Here is a 16167-nt window from a genome sequence, read left to right as displayed (position 1 = left end):
CAGGGGGGCGGGGGAGGGGACCCCGGGCGCCGCCCGGCCCCGCCCCGCGCAGCCCCCCGCCCCCTCCCCGCACCCTAGGGGGCGGGCCCGGCGCGCCGGCTGGGAGCTGCTCCCCGATCCCGGCCTGGAGGCCAACTCCCGCTTCCCAGCTTCCTGGCTTGGAAAGGTTGGAGGAGCAATGACAGGTGTCCCGGGGCTCGAATGACTGGCCGGGGCGGCAGAAGAAGCTGGCCTGGTCGCCTCAGAGCCCTCTTGGACGCAGTAGCAGCACTCACTCAGGTTTGGCCATTATATGTAACGCCGGGACCCTCTGGCATAAGAGGAGCAGAGCGGTGTCCCTGACGGGGCCTCCCAGTCGGGCTCCTCTGCCCTGCTTTGGAGGCATGGAGCTGGCCCTGGTCGCCTTCTGGAAGGACCGCTTCACTGCGGCGGCTGCCGGCTTGGCACTGCCCCAGAGTCTTCACTGACTTGGCAGCCTTGGAGGACGAACTGTGCCAGGTCCCATAGACCTAGGGGTGACTGCCAGGGGGCAGGGGAGTTGGAAATGCTGCATTTTAGGTTATCCTTTCATATTCAAGTCCCTGCAAGGGAGGAAGGGGGATGAATTCACAAGCCCAGGCTCCACGCCCAGATAGTTCTGTCCCAACCCTCCTCATGCATTCCTGGTCTCAGTCTCAGTTTCCCCTCACCTGAATGAGGAAAGGTTAATACTAATGGATGTGGAAATCCCCAGCTTGACTCCCAGGAACCTATTGCTCCCCTTAATACTTGAAAGCCCCCACTCCCACCCCATACTGCTCTACCCACCCCTCAACTCTCTGCTGTGTGGCTCAGTGGCTGGAGCAGTCACATCCATATGGATCAATTGCAGATGCCAGATAACAAAGTCTCCTACATAGCAAGGTGCCAGAAACCCTAGCTTCCCTTCTTTCCAAACCCCAACTTCTCCCGAGGTCTTCTGGACTCAAAAAGACCCCAGCCCCATGGCTTCAGGAAGGGTGTCTGTCATATCTGCTGGCCTCGCACCAGAGAGAGGTCTGGAATTAGGTTAATGGTCTGCAATAGCCTTTCCGCTGCAGCATGAGGGAAGGGGATGAGGCAGCAAACGCCAGAGATGGCCAGGTGACTTGAGAGGATGCTCGGGGCTGTGTTCTGATGACTCAGATGACCGGTAGGCCACATCCACCTCATCGTTCCATCTCATTGACCCTCCTCCCTGTCCATCAGTGTTCAGCCAGAGTCATGCCCTGCCTGCCAGGCCTCTGGTTTAGGCCCTTGAGGAGTAAGAGTGCCCTGCCTCTACCCCACAGAGTGAAAGGATGAGCACTTTGGCCTCTGACCCACAGCGAAATAGGAAAATAAGCATGTGCTCCAAAGAAATGGCTAGAGGATGCTGATTGGCTAGGCAGGCCAAGTGCTCAGCACCTCCCATTGCTTCATTTAACACCATTAGCTTATCATTCTCTTCTCTGGCAGCCTGAAAACAAAGCCAGCTAACCACCAAGGACAGACAGTTCTGAATTCTTCCTCTTAGTGGATGCCAGGTGGGGGTTGAAGGAGTCATTTCTGCAGTGAAATAAGATTTCAGCCCAGGGTGACATCCCATCCTTCCTGGGTATACCTAACCAAAGCAAACAAACAGACTGCACTGTCAGAAGTCTGGCCCCTGCTCAGACTATGTAGTAAGTAGCTTGGGTTCTGAGAGATTGGTGGCCCAGAATTCTTCATCATTTGTTTCTGGGTCTCCATATTTTCTGCTAGGGGTTTGAAGACTCCCACTGTTCTCTTAATATTTGAGCTCTGGAGACCTTACAAGGGGAGGCATCCCTTCTCCTGAATGAACCTGAGGACTAGGAAGCCTACAGTGGAATCTCCCCTAAGTTACTGGGATGGTAGGCAATTCCTAGAGTGTATCTGTGCTTTCATCCTCATTCTGTGTCAAGCACGCAAAAGCCTTTCTCCTGCTGCTGTGGACCTTGCTGCTACGAAGGATGGCCTCTACCCAAAGCTGGGCAGGCCCTGGGAACTCTGGTTCTGTGTCAGCAGCTGTCAGGTTATCAGGAACAACAAAAAGAACAAAAGCCTGGAGCCAGCACATTTATGTGCCAGGTAGACAGCATTCGCTGACTGGTGGGTACCTAAGTGTAGCCCCAGCTCCTCCCGGATGTGGAGCCTGAGCTCAAGAGTGATTTGGACAAGGTTGTGAGAGCACACACCCCTCCACCCAACAAGACATTTTACTTAACACTTATTTTGCCTTACAAGTACCTGGTTTTATCCAAAAGAGCCCTATGAGATTTTTTTTTTTTTTAAGATTAAGAAAAAGAAGAATCATTTTTTAAATGTCAAAGAAGAGGAGGAGGAGGAGCCAGGCACAGTGGCGCATGCCCATAATCTCAGGGAGACAGAGGCCGGATCTCTGTGAGTTTGAGGCCAGCCTGGTCTACAAAACGAGTCCATGACAGCCAAGGCCACACAGAGAAACCCTGTCTCAAAGTAGTAGAAGAAGAAGAAGAAGAAGAAGAAGAAGAAGAAGAAGAAGAAGAAGAAGAAGAAGAAGAAGAAGAAGAAGAAGAAGAAGAAGAAGAAGAAGAAGAAGAAGAAGAAGAAGAAGAAGGAGGAGGAGGACGAGGAGGACGAGGAGGAGGAGGAAGAAGTAGAAGGTGGCCTCTGGCTGGGTCAGGACCCTGGAGAGGACTCAAAGGGCTATCAACCGGAAGGGAGAGCAGAGAGAATATTGTGGGTGAAGTGGGTGGGTGGAGGGCCTTCAGCTCATCTAAGACACCGGAGAACAGAGCCCCCTCGGGATTTTCAGGAAGCCAGGAGTGAAGCCAGCACACAGAGTAGAACAGGGACGCGAGGGGCAGGACACTGCAGGGAGGCACACTGAGGCCCGGGGGGTCGTGGACATCCGCCCGTGCGGTTGGGGCTTTCCACTCCTTACTAAAGCGGTGAAGAGTAGAATTGGAGGTAAAAAGACAAGGATTCCCCCACCCCACCGCCGCCGCCGCCTTTTCGGGAAGGGTGGGCTGGGCGGAGGAAGGAAATGGATAAAGACGTGCTTGCAGCTGTGATGAGGAGATTGGGGGTGGGCAGCAATCTTGGCCTCTGTGAAGTCTGGGGAACCTGCTTCGCACCCGGCACGACCCCAACCCAGCCAGAAAACGGGATCCAGGAGGGGTGGTGGGAGACCCTGCAGAGTAGGGGGATCTGCTCTGGGAGGAGACTGCAGGGTGAAAACCAAGGTGGGTGAAGAGTGGGGGTCAATTACTGCTGAGGACATCATCAAGCCAGGAAACCGGATACTCGGGGGTGGGTGGAAGATGTGTGGGAAGAAATTGAATGGAGGGAAGCAGTCCCTACTCCGGCCGGACACGAAGTCTCACTCATGTCCTTCGCACCTGACTCAGGGCAGGAGGAGGGAGGTGGACGCTGTATTGGGGTGCACATCAGCCACAACAGGGAAGAGAGGGAGGGTAGTTTTTCGGGGGGCGGGGGGTGGGATGGGAGGAGCTATTTTTAAGCTTGGAAAAACCGTGAGTTCATCTCCACCCTGGAGGCGGCAAAGGCCCTATTGTGCAGGGGTCAGAGAAGGGGGAGCCAGGGGAGGAGGGGGGTGAGTGACACAAAGGCGAGGATTATGTTGAAGCGGTGTGGGGGAGGGGCGTCGGCGTCACAGCTGGCCTACTGAACCTTAGGGTTGCTCTAGACTTGGACTAGGGTAGGGACTTCCACAGGCACAAGCCCGGTTGCCGGGGTGCTGGGGTCTGCAGCATCCGGTGGTTCATGCTGGGGAGGGGGCTGGATGGTGGGATTCCCGCCGTCTGGCTTTCCCATGGACTGCCGCGTCTGTTCCCAGGCTCCCAACATTCCAGGACTCCCCTGGGAGCTTCGGGCCTCTTCTCTTGGCCCCTTCCTTGCCATGGGGTTGGGATGGGGGGAGGTGAATGTGAACGCATCAGGATATTTCCTAGGGACTAGGAACCCTTAAAAGCCAAAAAGGCAGCAATGGATAGAGGTCATAGATAGCCCTTGTGAATACTTAGACCACAGCCTGGCCCTCTTGTTCCCTCTGACCCTAGGGGTCTCTCCTCATGGAACAGCCCACCTGCCCACTTCGCAACACGCGGGGTCTCTAGACTCACAGAAGCAGCCGAGGCGGGAAGGCGCCCCAGCAGCCACGGGCTCCAAGGTTCTGCCCAGGGGATGCCGAGGGGAGGCGGGGCATCCGGCAGTGCTCACCAACCCAAACATTACCAAAAATGCTCAGGCAGCTCAGTCGAGTTGGGAGGGGGGACCACTGGACTCTCCGGAAACTTCGAATCCGGTCTCCGAGTCTTTCCCAGCGCGGCCCTCAGCGGTGATTCAGTGGGTCCTGCCACCCCTCTGTGAAGGGCGGAGGCAGACCCCGGGGGAGAACGGAGGTGCGGTGCGCCGCTGCGCCCTAGGGTCCGGGACCCAGTGGGACCCCGCGGGCGGCATTCTGCCCAGGCACTCGGGTCCCGGGGAGCTGGGCGCCCTGCGGCTGCGCGCAGCCCAAGTCCAGTCGCTGGTGGAGTCCTAGGTCCGAGGCTTCTGGGCTCACACCCTCACCCCACTTCTCTGTCTCCAGCATAAATCTGGGAAAAGGATGTCGGGGTCCCAGGCCGGATGCTGGGAGCTAACACATAAACCCCTCTGGGAGTTTTACATCCGCTCTCCCAAACCCCACCACCAAGGGGGAGGGCTGCTTAAGTTTGACTTTGTGTTAAGTCCTGGAGGCAAAGGCAAGTTGGTCCACAGTTGGGGAGCTTGTGGGGAACTGGGACGCATCATGAGTCACTGAGTCATGTTCTGGGTCTACGGGCCGCTGTGTTCTCAGGAGGATATGGGTACACCCTCTGTCCTTAAGACTATCCGCCAGCTTCCAGAAAGGGACAGGACAGGGTTAGGACCTAAGGGTAGTTGACTTGAGAAGAAAGGAGATAGCAAAGTTCCGTCCGCTGCTTTCCCTCCCAGACCGCATACCCTGATGGCTTGGGCCATCAGTGGAACTTCAAAAGTAGAGAGATCACCGGATTTGGATTCAAACTAGCTCAGAAGGTGCGGCTTTCCCTGCTTGTACCGTCCCACCGGAGGCCTTGACGCCTCAAGCACTGTGAAGGAACTGGTGGCGTTGAGACCTGCTTACTACCTAATTAACTATTCACCTCAAGCAAAGAAACAAGATGGCTCTGAGGGAGGGAAGCAGCGGTCCTTCTATTTACACAGGGCTTTACAGCTTAGAACTTTCCTTGAAGGGTCACTTCGGTGACCCGTGTTTATCTTGAAGATGAGAAAAGTGGGTGTACTGGAACAGGCCTGTAGTCCCAGCACACAGGAAATGGAGCTATGAGGATAATGATTTTGAGGCCAGCCTTAACTTAAAAAGGGCTGTGGGGGGGCTTTTAGCTGGGTGGTGGCAGCAACTTTAATCCCATCACTGGGAGGCAGAGGCAGGTGGATCTCTGAGTTCAATGCCAGCCTGGTCTGCAAAGCAAGTCCAGGACGGCCAAGGCTACACAGAGAAACCCTGTCTAGAAAACTAAGCGGGTGGGGAGTTACATGACCTTAAGCGACCATATCTTGTGACTGATGGAATCAGCTTTTAAAACTGTGTTAAAATGCATGTAATGAAAACTCATTGGCGTAATACCATCACTTAGAAGGTAGACACAAGAGGACCAGGTAGTTCAAGATCATCCTCAGTGAAAGTGAACTTGAGATCAGCCTGGAATAATGAGACCCTGTCTCAAAAAAAAAAAAAAATGCACACAAAATAAACTTATTTAACCATTTAAAAGTGAATGTTTCAATGGTGCTAAACATACTACTGGAGTTTTCTGGCAAAAGACCCCTCTAGGAATACCAATAGAGTAGACTAACTATTCCAACAGAACAACCATCGTGATGGACAAAGATGGATGTGGTGGTACATGTCCGTGATCCCCACACTTGGGGGGCTGAAGGGCTGGGTTGCATCACACCGGGAAACAGTCTGGACTACATAGTAAAACCCTGTGTCAGTCCTCTCCCACTTGAATAAAAAAAAGAAAGAAAGAAAGAAAGAAAGAAGGGAGCTGGAGAGATGGCTCAGAGGTTAAGAGCACTGTCTGCTCTTCCAGAGGCCCTGAGTTCCATTCCCAGCAACCACATGGTGGCTCACATCCATCTATAATGTGATCTGATGCCCTCTTCTGGCAAGCAGGCATACATGGAAATAGAGCACTTATCCATAAAATAAATAATAAATAAATATCTTAAAAAAAAAAAAAAGAAAGAAAAGGTAAGTGAAGGACAGAGAGAAAAGAGGGTTTAACCACGGTGGCCACATCTCAAAGGACTGACAGGGACCTTGAGATTTCTTAGGAAAGAAAAACAGCAGAGAGCCCAAGCGTGGAAGGCTGTCTGGGCAGGTGGTCTCCCATCAGGCCAGTGGCCTGCTTGGTCATGATCTGAGTGCTGCTGGGGGTGGGGGTGGGGTGGATCTGGAGAAATTCAATCCCACAGTTGCTTGAGGGGAGCAGCCTGGGTCCCCTGAGATGGTTCCTTTTGTGTGGGGTACAGCCTCGTCATCATAGGCTTTGGTTTTCATGGGGTGGAGATGGCCTTTTCTGGGAAACCCACCACTGCTTGGGGCAGTTTTGTTTTCTTTGTAATACAGACATTTGGCAAGCAGTTGTGTGAGCTGGGCGAGAGGGCATGGGAGTGGGGGGAAAGATTCTAAAGCTCCCAAGTGGAGTGAGAGGAGTACACGTGGAGGAAGGACAGTGACAGTCCTTCAGCTACAGTCTCAGTAGTTCCGTTATGTAGGAACTTTTAAATTGGCCCAAGAAAATGGAAAAAGAAAGTTTTGTTTTGTGAGACAGGGTCTCACATATTCTAGATTGGCCGTAAACTCCCTATGTAGCCAAGAACAACTCTGAACTTCGGACTTTCTGGTCTTCCAGCCCTCATATCGTTTGAGTCCTGGTATTACAGGCATGTGCCACCTTGCCTGCTTTATGCAGTGTTTGTGGATCACACCATGTCTTCATGCATGCTGCGAGAGCACTGTGCTAATGTGCTCCATTCCCGGCAAGCAAGGAAGGTTTGAAGAAAGCTTTCAACAAAGTCTGGCACCAAGGAGGGCTGAATTAGAGGCTGGACCCCATGGAGTTGAAAGAGGTTGGAAGAGGGACTAAGAACAGGAGTGCTGGAGCCTTGTCCTGGGCCTCACCAGCCAGGGAAGTCTTTCTGGAAGTCCAGAGGTGTCAAGGAAAAGCCGGGTGTACAGAAGGGAGTGGGGTGCGGTGGTGAAAACTTTTAGTCTCGGTACTTGAGAAACAGAAATGCAAGAGTTGCTGGGTTGCTGTAAGTTGGAAGCCAGCCTAGGCTACATTAACAAGATCCTGTCTCAAAAAAAAAAAAAAAAAAAAAAAAAAAAAGAAAAGAAAAGAAAAAAAGGCTGTCCATTCCATTCCAGGCAGGGGAAATGGCACCAACAAAGAGAGGGAGGGAAGGAAGCCAGGCATGATTACACATACTTGTAATCCCCTAGCACTTGGGAGGCAGAGGCAGGAAGATCAGGATTTCAAGTTTCCCCTGAGCTACTGAAGAACCTGTCTCAAAACCAGAATGGCCTGGCCTGGTGATACTTGCCTGTATTTAATCCTAGAACTTGGAAGGCAGCAGCAGTTGGATCTCTGTGAGTTTGGGGCCAGTCAAGGCTACAAAGTGAGATTCTTGTCTCAAAGACCAAACAATAATTAAAAAAAAAAAAAATTCAAAAGAGAAAGAGGAAGGAGGCAGAGACCAGGGCACATTCAGTGCAAAGTAAAGCTCTATGTGGAAAGGTCTTTTTGTTGTTTTTTGAGACAGGGTTTCTCTGTGTCGTTTTAGCTGTTCTGGAACTCACTCTGCTGAGCAGGCTGGCCTCCGATTCACAGAGATCCTCCTGCTTCTGCCTCCTGAGAACCAAGATTAAAGCCTGCACCCCCACCACCTGGGTCCTCTGTGGGAAGTTTGTTGTGGGTTATTCACCAGAGGAGATGGCTTAGACATGGGTTAAGCCAGCAGAATATCTTTATTAGTTGGCCAGTAACTATGCTGGCTGTTTGGATCCCAGCGAAGCTCCATGCCCTTCTCAGGGTGAGCTTCTAAACACAAAAACCATGTCCTGGGCTGACTTACTTCAGTTAACAAGAACAGTTAGCTAGAAAGCAGAATGACAGAAGCCAAAAAGTACGTGCATTTAGAGACTTTCTCCTAACTATGGACTTTGATGGATTTAGGTCTTTGTTTTCATTTTTGGCAGGTGTGCTGTCTACATGCTGAGTTTTACAGCCTGAATAGCACTTGCATCATGGCATCAGTTGTGCTAAGGTCTGGAACACTGTTACAAAGTTTCCAGGCAGCTTATCTGGCTAGAAGGCAAGTGAGGAGGTCTTGTGGTTATATTTTCATAGCAACCCTTCATTCGTTCCCACTCTACGTTTACTTCAGCAGAAAATCTGGGCTAAGCCCCGTGTGAACCAAGCCTTATGTGCACAGGAAGTGCTCGTCGAAGAGTGTTAGCTAGAAATTCACCAGGGTAGAGGGTACAGGAAGATGAGGCAGGACTAGGCTATGGAGAAACACCGTGGATTTCAAGATAAGTTGTGCAATGGGGAGACACTGAAGGCTTTTGAGCAACAGCAGAATATTGTGATGAAATGGGAATTTGCCTTTACACTGGTTTCTTGAGGTTTGTCTTGGCCTAAGAGCTCCCCCTGGTGCCTTTCATTTGGATTGTTCCCTCGTTTTTATGGACTAGGTGGGAGGATTCAGGCCTGGAACTGCAGGATTTCAGAGTTATAGAAAACCAGGCTTCTCGGGGCCGATTCCATTTTATCCTGAGTGATGACAGAGCATTGTGGCAAAATGAGGTAACAGAGGAGGTTCGAGGTACACAGAGGACGCGGGGACTCCCTTCTCTCTGTTTTCTAACCCCTGTGCCTTTGGAGTGAAGTCTGTTGTGGGGGAGGGTGGTCATGGAGACAACGTCCCTGTATGTGAGAGGCATGGATTCCTAAGGAGGCGGGCAAGCACATTCATAATAAAATATGCCAAGCACTGGGAAGCAAACACATGCGTGAAACAGCTGTGATGACAGCCGTGTGGGTCAAGGGCAGCCTCCTGGAAGAGTGCCACCCAGCCTCATTCTGAGGGAGGAGCACTAGGGTAGCGAGGTAGCTGAACGCTCAGAGAGTGGACCAGCTGGCTCTGTGCAAGGGACTGCTGGCCACTGGTCAGCATCCTACGAGGGCGGGGGGGGAGGCTAGTGAGGGAGGAGGCTGGATTACAGACGATTTGTAAACTGTTTGATAAATTATTAACAGCGACAGGGCGTACACCATGGTTTTAAGGAGGAGAACAATCCCAAGCTGCTTTAAATCCATTAATAAGTTCAGGCCCCAGAGGGCCAGAACCAAAGAAGGCCTTGCTTTCTAAGATTCCATTCCCCTTCAGAGTCCCTTCTCTCCCTTACATGTGGACATGTCTGGATGCAATCTCCAACAACATATAGAATGTGGCCTTATTTTAGCCTTCTGTCCCCTACATTTGACTGAATTATTTTTTTTCAGCTTTTTCTGCTTCTCACATCCAATGGAGGAGTATACAACTTCAGCATTAGCGCCGTGGAGGGGAGGACTACGCAGCTGTCGAAAGAGCAAGTACATTTGAGTCATAGTCAGAATGTAGTTTTCTCCCTTTGCCTTCTTCTCTCCCTCCTTCCTTTCCTTCCCCTCCTCCTCCGCGTGTTTTTGAGACAGGCTTTTCCTTTGTAGCCTATATATCTCCCTATGTAGTTCATGGAGATGCTTCTGACCCGGTCTCCTAAGTTCTACGATTACAGGCTTGAGCCACCATGCCTGCCCTAGAATATAGTTCTCTATTATGAAGCTAGCTGTTAGGACGCTGGCTGCCAAGCCTGAAGACCTGAATTCAGTCCCCAGATGGTAGGAGAAAACCAACTCCTGAAAGATATCCTCCGACCTCTACAAGGAAGGAGACACGGGGCCATCTCAGTCAACTCACTGTTGGCATATTTGTTTAGCTTTTTTTTTTTTTTTAATTAGGTTCTTATATCTCTACCTCCCTTATCCACTCTAATCCCTTCCACCACCACCCCACACACTAGAAAGGAGGTTAGAGGGGAAAGGGGGTGTAGACCTCTATCGGTTACTTCCTGCTGAATAGGGATGTAGTTCCTTGGGACAAGTCCAATCTTCATCATCAGGATGGCCAGCAATCCAGCAGCAGTGAGCCAGCAGCAGCAGCAGAGGCAGCGACCGTGGAGCAGCCGCCATCGCTGGTCCTTTTCCGCAGGGCTCTCCCACTTATACCCTCTTAACCACTTATAACCTCTTAAAAGATCTCAGAACGAAACTGTCTGCAGCTGGCACAAATCCCGAGCCAATCATAGTTGACAGTTGTGGACAAACTGAAGCAGCCCCATATCCCACACCTGGGATTAAAACAAAAAAACATTCACATAGCAACTGGGTTGTTTCAAAGAAACCAAAATTCTCACTATGACTCACCGAGTGGGCGGAGCAGCCCATGTACACAGTCCAGTGTTTGGGCCAATCACAGCCATTTGTTTGGGCCAGTCAGAGCCCTGCCTCTTAGCATTGTGGAAAGCCAGGGCGAGTCTTTCTCTGCCTAACTAAGATGGAAATGGTTGCAGGGTCACCTAGAGTTCATCAAGGCTTGGTACAGGGGAAATTCAGATACCTTGAGGAGCCGCGGGAATCAGCTGCAGTCTTGTAGGGTTACCTCAGGGTGTCTGTGAATGTTCTAGACTGCCGGTGCCAGCACAGGATGGTAACGACCGCCGTGTATGAGCGCAACATACACAGACAGGACTTGTTATTAACACTAAGAGCGATCTTTTAAACAGGTTTCAACACAGCTCACCACCTGCCCAGTGCCCCAGAGTGCTCCTTACATGCATCAGTGGCAATTGTCAGGATGACCTAATTAAGACTCTAAGGTGTATGATACAATGGGATTGGACCAATGGACAAACCCCAATGTGTATTATTGTTTTCAGTTAATAATAATGAATATCAACGTGTTGACTCATTGGATGATAGGAAAAAGCAATCGGAGCTTAAGAGTTAGTTTTGAGTTTTTACACTCTTTAAGACATTTTAGAGCCGGGCATGATGGCGCCCACCTTTCATCCCAGCACTAGGGAGGCAGAGGCAGGCGGATCGATGTGAGTGTGAGGCCAGCCTGGTCTACAAAGTGTTTTCAGTAATGTCTGAGGAACGCCTTGTAATGTCAATCCATACTTCTCTTCAAATTTGTATATATTGCTAGTCAGAGCAAGAAATCCAGTAATCTCAACACTCAAGAGGCTAGGCCAGGAAGAGCAACAGTGCAAGGGCAGCCAGGGCCATGCAGTGAGACCCTTTCTCAAAAAGAAAATACAACTAAAAACCTGAAAGCACAGTTTTTAAAAGAAAAAATAACCATATAATTTTTGTGCATGTATATAACCCAGGCCAGCATGAAAATTCATGACTCAGGCTCCAGCATGAGTGCCTTTGATAGGAGATGAGAGGTCAGATAAGGGCTCTCATATTCTTTTGTTTGTTTGTTTTTTGAGACAGGGTTTCTCTGTGTAGCCTTGGCTGTCCTGGAACTCACTCTGTAGACCAGGCTGGTCTCAAACTCACAGAGGTCTGCCTGCCTCTGCTCCCAGAGTTCTGGGATAAAAGGCGTGTGCTGATATATCCGGCCTGCTCCCTAGGATGTTAATTTTTTTCTTCTCAGATTCCTGGCCTCCTGGAAAAGCACATCTTAGTGTCATTTCTGAGCTGGGCTTATTGGCATTTGTGGTGCCAGACAATGGCTTGTTGTACATCTGGGACCACTGACTAGAAAGGCAAGAGCATCCAAGTTCTTCTCTTCCCTGCACAACCACAGACCTCTCGGATATGGTACGAAATGACACCGTGTTTCAAGGACATGGATTCTGAGAGGTGCTGCCAAGTAGAAGAACGTGAGCTTGAGGTGGTACCTAACTAATACCACTCAGCCGGCCATGTGGAATGCAAAGACAGCCACAACGTGCTTGGCCAGAGCGAAAGCGGTTCAGCTTCCTCGTGACGCGGTGAACAGAGCTGTCACCTCCCTCGCCTCCCTTCCTCCAAGCTGTCACAGTCCATGCTTTTCACCCAGGGATCTAAAGTCTTAACAAAGACAGAGACGACCCCACTCCCGTGCTTACTCTTGCACATTTGCAAGATGAGACTTGTTTTTTTAAAGGCACACATACCCTTCCTCAGGTGCAATGTTGAGCATGGCTCCCTCCCTCTGCCCCACATCAGACTGTGAAAACCCCATCGGCTCCTTCTTGCCCTTTTGAAAATGAGGAGTTTGGAGTTGGAGAGTTTACATTTTCCTCAGACCCAAGTTGGAATAAAGACCATCTCTTTAAACGAACATGCATAAATTGGGATGCTGAGGCAGGAGGACTGCCTTGAGTTCACGGGTAATCCCAGTTTTAAAATGTTTTGCTTTTGCTTTTTTGACATAGGGCTTTTTGTACCCCATGTGCTTGGATTTGAGGTGTGCACCACCATTCGCCACTTTGTTGTTTTTTTGTTTTTTTTTTTTTCCAGAAGATAAAGAGGTAGTAGAGGGCCTGACAAGATGGCTGAGCAGTTAAGAGCACTGGCTGGGCTTCCAGGGGATGCAAGTCCAATTCCCTGCCCCACAGGGCAGCTCACAGCCAACTGTAACTACAGTCCCATGGGATATATGATGCCCTCTTCTGGCCACCTAGGGAACTGCATGCATGTGGTACACAGCTCTTCATGCAGGGAAACATTCATATACATAAAACAAGATGAAAAAAAGTTTAAAGATGGAGTAGGACCTCCAGGTTTCAGTAATAGAAATAGTTCTCTGAGCCAGAACCCTACTATTTCCAAAATGAATATTAGGATTAATGGTGCTTCTGCTTGATTGACAGAGGAATTACCAGGTATCCAAAAAAGTTTTGGTTTTTTTGAGACAGAGAGTTTCTCTGTGTATCCCTGGCTGTCCTCTAACTCTGTAGACCAGGCTGACCTAGAACTCAGAGCTCTGCCTGCCTCTGCCCCCTGAACGCTAGGGTTAAAGGTGTGTGCCACAGCTGTCTGGCTAATTTTTGTTTTAGTATTACAAAAGTTTATTTGTCAAAAAACTCCCGAGATCTGGAGAGGTGGCTCAGTGGTTAAAAGCACTTGCTGCTCTTAGGAACACCTGGGGCCTGTTCCCAGCACCCACAGGGCAGCTGGGTCTAGCTAACTGCTGTCTGACACTCCTGTCTCAGGTCACCTAACCTGCCTCTTTCAGCTTCCCTGGGGACCAGGAAAGCACACAATACCCATACATACATTCAGGCAGAGGACCCTCACACATACATAAAAGTAAATAAATCTTTTGTTTATAGATGAGGGACTGGAGAGGTGGCTCAGAGGCTAAGGGCCCTGACTACTTTTCCAGAGGATCTGGGTTCAAATTCTATGATTTCCACGGCAGCCCACAACGGCCTGTAGCTCCAAGATCTGACACTGTCTCATAGACATACATGCAGGCAGAACACCAATGCACATAAAATAAAGGTTGTCCCGACCCTCGGGAGTTCAACGGGCTCCTAAGGGGTGTGTGTGGAAAGAATGGGTAGGACACAGAGACATGAGGAAGGAGGCCAAGTCTGTTTGTCTGATCAAGGCCTCGTTTATTAGAAAATTTTACCCAACTTATATAGGGAGAAGGCAGGAAAAGGGGGAAGCCTTAATTACTGCTTCAGGAGATAGCAAGAGTGCTTTCATGGCTTGAATATTGCACCTGCAAGATACCGTAAGAATGTTTTTTAAGATATCTCACGGATGCTCTAAAATTAACAGACAGATGTCCTCACAAATCTATCACCCATGACTTAGGGTCCTAGATAACTCTTTCACTAAATAGCTTTAGGTCTCCACTAAATGGCCTTTGCTCACGATTTGGCTTTGGCTTCAGTAAATAGCTTTGGCTCCTGGCAAAAGGTAAATAAAAAAATTTTTTTAATTAAAAAAAGAAAATGTAGATCTAATTTTAAAACAATTTTCAGTTGATTATTTTATATTATGAGTGTTTTGCCTGCATGTAGGCCTCTGTACCACCTGTTTGCTCTGTCCTTGGGGGCCAGAAGAGAATGTTGGATCCCTGGAACTAGAGTTATCCTAATGATCGTGAGCTACCCAGTGGGTGCTGGGAATAATAGAATTAGGCCCTTTGGAAGAACAGGGCCTAATCTTGCCCGCCCTGCATGACCCAATTTTATGACATGGTGAAACAGGTCCTTTGTGAGCGTCTCTGTGAACAGCCACTGTTAACTTTGTCTATTTCCTCAGAGTTCTGCTGCTGCCCAGCACCTCACAAGCCCACCCAGTCGTCCACTGCAAAGATCATGAAGGGATGGAAGCCTGAACGAGTCCACGGACACACAGCTCCCGTTGCTAACTTCAGCTGTAGCTTCTCTGCATAAACTTCCGATTGGGAGGGTGGGCCTCCCTCGCAGCAGCTCCGCAGTGGACTGAGCGCAGCTGTGAAGGGGCAGGTGGCCTCACTCTCTCCTCCATGAATTCTCTCACAAAGACATTTTAGGATGTGTGTGAACTCTAAACCTTGCTGCTACTGGAGCGGGGCGCACTGAGTGGAGAGGACAGGAGCGGAGAGCAGGCCCTCAGTTAATGCACCTTTTTCTTTATTTTTCTATATTTGAGACACCAGGCTAGCCCCAAGTCCATGTTGACCTTTCTGCCTCAGCTTCCCGACCTGGGACTATAGGTACGAGCCAACATACTTGGCTTAGAATCTATCTTTTCATACAGTTTCCTTCTACCTGGTGCTGGAGATTGAACCCAGAGCCTTGTATATGCCAGGCAAGTGTTTCTCTACCACTGAGCTATCTCCAGCCCCATTTTAAAATAGATTTGACTTTGACCCTGTAAATAAATAATTTTCTTGTACACACACATACACACAATGCTAGGAATGAAAACCTGAGGCTTTGCCCAAGCTAGGCAAATGCTCTATCACTGAGCTACATCCTAGCTTTAATTTGCATAATTAAAAAATAAAATTTAATTAAAAAGAAAACCTTCAACTCTAAAAATCTTGGCAAGCAACCTTCATCTTGCCAAATGTTTGCCAAGGAGATGAAGGAGCTCACAGAAGAAACTCCTGGTCTCATTCCATCCCTTGACCCCTCTCCCCAACAGACACCCCGTAACCTCGAAGAAAGCCCTGCTCCTGTCCAGCTGGTCTTTCTCCTACCAAGCAGAAGAGGAGCCAGCCGTCAGCAGTGCAGATGCCCCTGGCTGCTAGAGCAGGCCCTGGAGGGCTTCGGTTCTTGCCAGGGCATTTTCCCTACCAGTTCTGCAAGGATAACACCCCTCTGGGCATCCAGTTTTCTTCAGAGCTGGTTTACTGGAGCCCAGAAAGCACACTGGCAAGCAATTCCTTCACCAAGTTAGCCGAGCTAAGATTGCACACATTGCCTACAGCTGAGTTCTTGGGTCAAGGGCTGTGACTCATGAAAAATGGCTTTGGGTGGCTGAAGAGATGGCTCAGTGGATAAGAGCTCTGCCTGCTCCTCCAGAGGTCCTCAGTGTGTGTGCATGCGTGTGTGTGTGTGTGTGTGTGTGTGTGCGCGCGCGCGCTCACACATGTGCCACAGGGCACTCACAGAAGTCAGAGGACAACTTTTGGGAGAGCCAGTTCACTCCTATGTGGGTCCCAGGGATTGAAATCATTAGGTGTAGCAGCAGGCCCCTTTTTTCTACTGAACCGTGTTGTAGGCCCTAGCTTGCTATTAAATTGCAACCACCGCAGGTGTGACAGGTGGCAGGTTTGACTGTGGGCACGGGGGATGTGAAGCTCTAGTGTGATCTGCAGACCTCACATGTTAAAAAAAAAAAAAAAGCATGCCAGGCCTCTGGAGATGGCTCAGAGCTCTTCCTGTCTGTGTAGTTAAGAAGACTGGAGTCTGAATCTCCAACACACATAAAAAGCTGGGTATGGCTGAGTACACCAGAAACCCCAGGGACAGGAGATGGAGGTAGACCCCAGGAACTTACAAAA

General features: G+C 49.9%; 1 long non-coding RNA gene across 1 annotated transcript; it reads left to right on the top strand.

Moving 5' to 3' along the window:
• The first annotated feature begins 145 nt into the window (after positions 1-145).
• On the top strand, positions 146-15127 carry LOC132649158 (uncharacterized). The gene is made up of 4 exons (XR_009587584.1): positions 146-279; positions 9624-9713; positions 11824-12544; positions 14436-15127. It is a non-coding gene; the product is annotated as an uncharacterized LOC132649158 (long non-coding RNA).
• Positions 15128-16167: the final 1040 nt, after the last annotated feature.

Source organism: Meriones unguiculatus, chromosome 1, assembly GCF_030254825.1.
Source record: "Meriones unguiculatus strain TT.TT164.6M chromosome 1, Bangor_MerUng_6.1, whole genome shotgun sequence".
NCBI classification, from domain to species: domain Eukaryota; kingdom Metazoa; phylum Chordata; class Mammalia; order Rodentia; family Muridae; genus Meriones; species Meriones unguiculatus.
The sequence above is the reverse complement of the archived record's forward strand: the minus strand, read 5'-3'. Positions and strand labels throughout refer to the sequence as shown.